Source organism: Apium graveolens, chromosome 2 (genome assembly GCF_009905375.1).
Source record: "Apium graveolens cultivar Ventura chromosome 2, ASM990537v1, whole genome shotgun sequence".
Taxonomy (NCBI): Eukaryota; Viridiplantae; Streptophyta; class Magnoliopsida; order Apiales; family Apiaceae; genus Apium; species Apium graveolens.
This window is the reverse complement of record NC_133648.1, coordinates 319,401,927-319,410,298: the sequence shown is the minus strand read 5'-3', so window position 1 is coordinate 319,410,298 and position 8,372 is coordinate 319,401,927. Positions and strand designations below refer to the sequence as shown.

Here is an 8,372-nt window from a genome sequence, read left to right as displayed (position 1 = left end):
AATAATAATTTAACAAATATAATATTAATTTAGAATAATTTATCTATGATATAAAGTCTGGTTAGAAAAGAATACTATACAATTATGTATCAAACTATTTTAACGCATCATAACCACGGATGAAGTACTTTGAGTATAAATTCTATCATTTTTTCGAAATGGAGAATTTTGTATATTTAAATTTGAAATATATATATATATATATTCAAATATAATAAATAAACTATTTTTAACGTGGACTTCTTATGTTCACATTTATATCTTTCAAAAAATATTTTATAAATTTAGTAAAAATATATTTTATTAAATAATACAATATTATTATTATTTTTTAAAATATTATTCATTTAATTATTACTATTATTATATTATTTTGAGAATCGTGTACCCGGTATGGTTTTTGATACATAAACTCATGGTGTCATAAGTTTACGAAACAAAAACCTTCTCGGATAAACGTTTCTCGAAATAATCTAATAGTAATAAATATGAAATGAATATTATTATATTTGAATTATAAAATTATTATTTAGTGATACATTTTTTACTAAATTTATGAAATACTTAATTTTATTATAGTTGAATTATTTAATAATAATAACATAATTTAAATATATAAAATGATGTTATATTTATTTTATTTTAAAATAATTAAAGAAGGAATTAGCTTCCGCAATGATTCATTGCGGAAGTCCATGTGGCTTCCGCAATGAATCATTGTATAAGTCCACGTGGCTTCCGCAATAAATCATTGCGGATCCCCGGTTGGTTCCCCAGCTCCCAGAACCAACTGTGGTTGTGGAACTTTTGCCTAAATAGTTCAATGCACATATGTATGCTTGATACATGATTTCGAGTATTCGCTTTTGACCCCTTAGTCTGGTTCAAATAAGTACATGTGCACGTGTGTGTGTGTGTGTATGTGTGTGTGTTTGCGTGTATGTGTATGAATGTATATATGTATAAATATATATATATATAATAATCATGCAAAATTAATAGATTTTAACAAATAATGATTTAGTTAAATTAATTTTACATTTACATTAATGTATATATAAAGTATATAATGATAATGATGAAGCATATTAATGTTGTGTCTATTATACCCAAAATTTGGTATAAACCTTGTTCGGGTCAAAACCGGGTCAATTGGTCAGAATTGGGATATTGATGCCTAAAACTAAGGAAAAGATAAGACATCTATTTTTAATTTTATCAAGAAGGAAGAAGGGGCGCACCTTATAGATATAGGGAGGCGCGCCCTTATGCTTACAGGAGGATTAATGCTAAAACACTTTAAATAATCAAGGTGCGCCCTCATTAGTGAAGGAGGCACTCCCTAGAAGAAGTGAATTTAAGTAGTTCTCTAAGTTAGTGATAAGTGGCATTTTATACCACTTAGAACGTCTTATAATAGCTTAAATTGGTGTCTTGAAATCAAGTATTTTGTGTATTCGATGCGTTTTTCTAGTATTTGTGCATTTCAGGGTATCAGTTGCATTTCGGGAGAGAATTCATCAATAATAAACCTTGGCATGTGTTTAGCATTGCAAGTGGGAAGATAGGGGCAGATTGCAGCGAAGAAACGGAGCAGACAGATCATTTTTCCAGAAAGGGTCTGAGCACCCGCTCAGCTCTGCTGAGCGTCCGTGCAGGAAGCTGAGCGCCCGCTCAGCTATGCTAAGCGGCCGCGCAGGGTCGTAAATTCAGAATAATTATTTTAGACTCCTATTTCTGTTTGGCTTCCAACTTCTGAGTAATCTTGGTTTTATGGGACTCCTATATAAGTAGATTTTAGAGACGTTTCACGGGATTGGATCGTAGTATTAATCGAAGAGCAAAGGAGATAAGAAAGAAGACCGTTTTAGCACACCGCAACGAAGAGGAAGCATATTTTCTTGTGATTCTTTATTTCGTTGTAACGTTGGATGCTAGTTTTCTTTGCTTTGAACCTATTTACTCTTGTGACGTACTCTGGTTTAATATAAGTAGTTTTAGTTATTATTCTCTTGTGTTTATTTATCATATTTTCATATGAACCCATGATGACGATGAGTGCTATTATGGGCTAATCGTGATCATGGGGTCGTAACAGATTTACTATGGAATTCTTTAGTTAGTTGTTTAATACCTTAGTGTGTGATGATTGTATGATATCTAGTATTGGTTGTGCGTATTCGTCTTATGTGCGTCGCGAACATATAAGATAGGGTGTTAATCTCTTATGAAGCGACGGTGGATCTTGAGATTTAGAACTTGCCATGCTAGCATAGGTTCATGTACGAGTATGCATGATTAGTGGGTAACTCTAACCGTTTTATTCGCCCTGTGTAATCAAAAGGAATAACTTATTCTTAAATCGTTATGTTGTCAATTTCTGTAGACATATAGGGACTCAACATAATTGATGCCTATTCAACTTTTATCTTAATTGTGGATGCTTGGTAGAATGGTATTAGTACAATGAAAGTTGGCTTTTATCAGTTTCGTGTTATTCGATTAATATCATCACTGTTGCATGCTAAGGGTAATAACAATGACTATTGAAAGAAATAGTAATGAAGTTGAGATCTCATGAGTGTTTTAATATTGTTAATTATAAGTGTTAATTAAGTGCTTAATTCTAGTAGTTAATTGTAGTTAATAATTAGTTAATTAAATCTAAGTGTTATTGTCTTAACATTGAGAAGTAATCATACATTGGTGAGTGAGTTTAATTGAACATAATTAGTCTGAGTCTCTGTGGGAACGAACTAGAAAGTATTCTATATTACTTGCGAACGCGTATACTTGCGTGTATTATTAGCGCGTGATTTCGCCCTAACAAATTTTTGGCGCCGCTGCCGGGGACTCGACGTATTTGTTTAGTTTATGTACTTACCATCATTGGTCATTAGGACTCAGTGATTAAGACATGTTACTTATTGTTTCCGGTTGTGTTTCAGGTACTTTAGCGAGCGTTTATGCAAACTCGTTCTCGTACTTGCAAGAGGACTTTAGATACAACTGAGGAGACAGAAGAAGTTCTTGATATTCCGGAGAAGATAGATTTTGAAGATTCGGATTCAGGAAGTGAGCAGAAAGAGCCAGTAATCATGGGTGATCGTATTGTTCCGGCAGATCCAGCTCTTATGCACTTTTCTCGGCCTAAAATTGATGACATTCAGTCAAGCATTCTTCATCCGGCTATTCAGGCTAACACCTTTGAAATCAAGCCGGACACTATTCAGATGGTGCAGAATTCTGTTTTTTTGGAGGTGCTGCGATTGAAGACCCCAACATGCACATAAGGAATTTTGTCGAGATCTGCAGTACTTTCAAATATAATGGTGTGACTGATGAGGCTATCAAGCTGAGGCTTTTCCCATTCTCTCTGAGGGATAAAGCTAAGGACTGGTTACATTCTGAACCAGTTGGGTCCATCACTACTTGGTAAGATCTTGCGCAAAAGTTTCTGGTGAAGTTTTATCCAATGGCAAAGACTGCTGCTATGAGGAGTGCTCTTACTCAGTTTGCGCAGCAACCTACAGAATCTATGTGCGAAGCTTGGGAGCACTACAAGGAGATGTTGAGAAAGTGTCCACATCATAGAATGCCCGATTGGATGGTGATCACTGGTTTCTATAATGGTTTGGGGGCCCAATCTCGGCCCATGCTCGATGCAGCAGCTGGAGGCACCTTGTGGGCCAAAAGCTATACTGAGGCTTATAATCTTATTGAGACTATGGCTGCAAATGAGCATCAAAACCCAACTCAAAGGATGATGCCTGGGAAGGTAGCAGGTATTCTGGAAGTCGATGCAACCATCGTTATTGCAGCGCAGCTCCAAGCGCTGTCTATGAAGGTCGATTCTCTAGCCACCTATGGAGTCAATCAAATAGCTATGGTCTGTGAGCTTTGTGCAGGTTCTCATGCTACAGATCAGTGCTCTCTTGTTAATGAATCTGTTCAGTATGTGAACAATTATCAGCGACAACAACAGTCTGTGCCAGCTACTTATCATCCTAACAAAAGAAATCATCCAAATTTCAGCTGGGGTAATAATCAGAATGCTATTCAGCAACCATATCAGTAAGGCGTAAGTAAACAGTTCAATCCACCTGGATTCTAGCAATTGCAGCAGTATGCTCAAAGGCAATCATATCCTCAACAGGGAGGTGCGGCTGCACCCACTAGTGCTGATTTTGAGGAACTTAAGTTGTTGTGCAAGAGTCAGGCGGTGTCGATCAAGACCTTGGAAAATCAAATTTTTCAAATAGCCAATGCAGTGCTCAATCGTCAACCTGGCACACTTCCCAGTGACACTGAAGTGCCAGGCAGGAAGGAAGCTAAAGAGCAAGTCAAGGTTATTACCTTAAGGTCTGGAAAAGTTGATGATGCTGAAAAAGCAAAAGAAGGAGAAGCAGAAGTTGGAGATGCAGAAGCTAAACAAAAGGAGAAAGCGGCGGAACCAAGGAAGACTACTGTTGAACACACTCTGCCTGAGGGTAATACAGGGGAGAAACAGCTCTATCCTCCACCACCTTTCCCTAAGAGATTGCAACAACAAAAGCTGGATAAGCAGTTCGGTAAGTTTCTGGAGGTGTTCAAGAAACTTCACATCAATATATCTTTCGCTGAGGCTCTGGAGCAAATGCCTAGTTATGCGAGGTTTATGAAGAGTATTCTTTCAAGGAAGGTGAAACTGGATGACCTTGAGACCGTTGCTCTAACGGAAGAATGCAGTGCTGTGCTGCAGCAAAAGTTACCTCCAAAGCTTAAAGATCCAGGTAGCTTCACCATTCCTTGCACCATTGGCAAGTTATCTTTTGACAAGTGCCTTTACGATTTGGGAGCAAGCATCAATCTGATGCCGTTGTCGATCTTTAAAAAGTTGGATTTGCATGATCCAAAGCCCACCTACATGTCTCTACAATTGGCTGATCGTTCTATTACTTACCCACGAGGCATAGTGGAGGATGTGCTAGTCAAAGTGGATAAGCTCTTCTTTCCTGCAGACTTTGTTATTTTGGATTTCGAGGAAGATAAGAAGATTCCCATAATCTTGGGAAGACCTTTCTTGGCTACTGGTCGTACCTTGATAGATGTGCAGAAAGGTGAACTTACAATGCGGGTGCAGGATCAGGATGTGACATTCAATGTATTCAAAGCAATAAAATTCCCTACAGAAGATGAGGAGTGCTTAAAAGTGGATTTGATTGATTCTGTGGTTACTTCAGAACTTGATCATATGCTAATGTCTGATGCATTAGAGAAGGCCTTAATGGGGGATTTTGACAGTGATGATGAGGATGGCAATGAGCAACTACAATATCTTAATGCTTCTCCCTGGAGGCGAAAGCTAGACATGCCGTTTGAATCTCTTGGTACTTCTGACCTCTAAAATGCTGAAGGAAAGCTCAAACCATCAATTGAGGAAGCACCTACCTTGGAGCTTAATCCATTGCTTGAACACTTGAGGTATGCTTTTTTAGGTGATGCATCTACTTTACCTGTTATTATTGCATCTGACCTTTCAGGTAGTGAGGAGGACAAGCTTTTAAGGATCTTGAGAGAATTCAAATCGGCTATTGGATGGACCATATAAGACATCAAAGGGATCAACCCTTCATATTGCATGCATAAGATTCTGCTAGAGGAGGGTAGTAAGCCGACTGTTGAGCAACAACGCAGACTTAATCCTATCATGAAAGAGGTGGTGAAGAAAGAAATTCTGAAGTGGCTAGATGCAGGAATCATTTATCCTATTTCTGACAGTTCTTGGGTGAGCCCCGTGCAATGTGTACCCAAGAAAGGAGGTATCACTGTGGTAGCAAATAAAAAGAACGAGCTCATCCCCACTCGAACAGTCACAGGATGGAGAGTATGCATGGATTACAGAAAGTTAAACAAGGCCACAAGGAAGGATCACTTCCCGCTTTCATTTATTGATCAGATGCTTGACATGTTGGCCGATCATGAGTATTATTGTCTTCTGGATGGCTACTCAGGGTATAATCAAATTTGTATTGCACCAGAGGATCAGGAAAAGACTACCTTCACTTGTCCATTTGGCACGTTTGATTTTCGCAGAGTTTCGTTTGGGTTATGTGGCGCACCAACCACTTTTCAGAGATGTATGATGGCTATATTCACTGACATGATTGGAAATAACGTCGAGGTGTTCATGGACGACTTCTCCGTATTTGGACATTCGTATGATGAATGTTTGAATAATCTTCGTGCAGTACTCAAAAGGTGTGTGGAAACTAATTTGGTGCTCAATTGGGAAAAATGTCATTTTATGGTGCGTGAAGGCATTATTCTTGGGCATAAGGTCTCTAGCAAGGGTCTTGAGGTGGACAAAGCCAAGGTGGGAGTCATTGAAAATCTTCCACCACCTATTTCTGTGAAAGGAATCCGTAGTTTTCTTGGTCATGCGGGTTTTTATCGGCGTTTCATCAAGGATTTTTCGAAGATATCTAAGCCGCTGTGCAACTTGATTGAGAAGGATGTGCCTTTCAAATTTGATGATGAATGTTTGACGGCATTCGAGACTCTTAAGAAGAGTTTGACCACTGCACCAGTTATTACAGTACCTGATTGGACAGAGCCTTTTGAGATGAAGTGTGATGCGAGTGATTATGCGGTGGGCGCAGTTCTTGGGCAGCGCAAGAATAATCTCTTTCATGTGGTCTACTATGCTAGCAAGACCTTAAATGGGGCCCAAATGAACTACACTACTACTGAGAAGGAGCTCTTGGCTATAGTCTTCGGTTTCGAAAAAATTCGATCTTATCTGCTTGGGATAAAAGTGACAGTGTTCACTGATCATGCGGTCATTCGCTATTTGGTTTCCAAGAAGGATTCGAAGCTGCGACTTATTCGTTGGGTGCTTTTGCTACAAGAATTTGAGTTAGAGATCAAGGATCGAAAAGGTACTGAGAATCAAGTAGTTGACCATCTCTCTAGATTGGAGAATCCCGAGTCTACTTCACATGATAAGACATTGATCAACGAATTTTTTCCGGATGAGCAGTTGTTCGCAGTTCAGGAGGAAGAGCCATGGTTCGCAGATATTGTGAATTATATTATCAGCAATATAATGCCTCCTAAATTGACCACAACTCAAAAGAAGAAGTTTTTGCATGAGGTGAAGTGGTATATGTGGGATGAACCGTATTTGTTTAGACAAGGAGCTGACCAGATCATCAGGAGATGTATCACATTCTGTGAGACGGAGGGGATATTATGAAACTGCCACTCCACAGTTTATGATGGACACTATGGTGGTGAGAAGACGGCAACTCGTATTCTGCAAGCAGGTTTTTTTCTGGCCTACCTTGTTTAAGATTGCTCATCAGTTTGTTTTAAGGTGTGATCGTTGTGAAAGAGTGGGAAATCTTACGAGAAAGGATGAGATGCCGTTGAATGTTATGATTGAAGTCGAGGTCTTTGATGTTTGGGGAATCGAGTTCATGGGGCCTTTTGTCTCGTCCTGCAATAATCAGTACATCTTGCTGGCAGTCGATTATGTCTCAAAATGGGTAGAAGTCAAAACTCTACCGACAAATGATGCAAAGGCAGTGTTGAATTTTCTTCATAAGCAGATTTTTCACAAGGTTGGGAACGCCACGAGTAATCATAAGTGATGAAGGGTCGCATTTCTGCAACCGTAAGTTCACTTCTATGATGCAGCGCTATAAAGTGAATCATCGAGTTGCTACTGCCTATCATCTGCAAACAAATGGTCAAGCGGAAGTGTCTAACAGAGAGATCAAGTACATTTTAGAGAAGGTTGTTTATCCATCAAGGAAGGATTGGTCTTTAAAGCTCGATGAAGCTGTTTGGGCTTACATAACAGCATACAAAACTCCACTTGGGATGTCCCCGTTTCAACTTGTGTATGGTAAGGGATGTCATTTACCCGCGGAGCTTGAGCATAAGGCCTATTGGGCGTTGAAGAAGTTGAACCTTGATCTGGATGCAGTTGGAAAAAAGAGAATGCTTCAACTTAATGAACTTGATGAATTTCGACTCCAAGCGTACGAGAACAACAAAATGTACAAGAAAAAGGTGAAAAGGTGGCACGATAGGAAGTTACATCCTAAGTTATTCGTGACGGGGCAACAAGTTCTTTTATTCAACTATCGTCTCCGACTTTTTCCTGGGAAGTTGAAATCAAGGTGGTCTGGACCTTTTATTGTCAAAACTGTGTTTCCACATGGAGCAGTGGAGATTTTTGAGAATGATCCGGACCAAGCATTCAAGGTTAATGGTCAGCGTTTGAAGCACTACTATTGAGACACGGCAAACCGGGAAGTGGTTAATGCCGTTTTATTGTCAACTTGAGGAAAGGTACGCAACGTCAATCTAATGACGAAAAAGAA

General features: G+C 38.9%; 1 non-coding gene across 1 annotated transcript; it reads right to left on the bottom strand.

The window, feature by feature from the left end:
• Positions 1–3,490: 3,490 nt before the first annotated feature.
• Positions 3,491–3,597, bottom strand: LOC141709767 (small nucleolar RNA R71). Its single transcript, XR_012570328.1, has one exon. It is a non-coding gene; the product is annotated as a small nucleolar RNA R71 (small nucleolar RNA).
• Between the last annotated feature and the right edge of the window lie 4,775 nt (positions 3,598–8,372).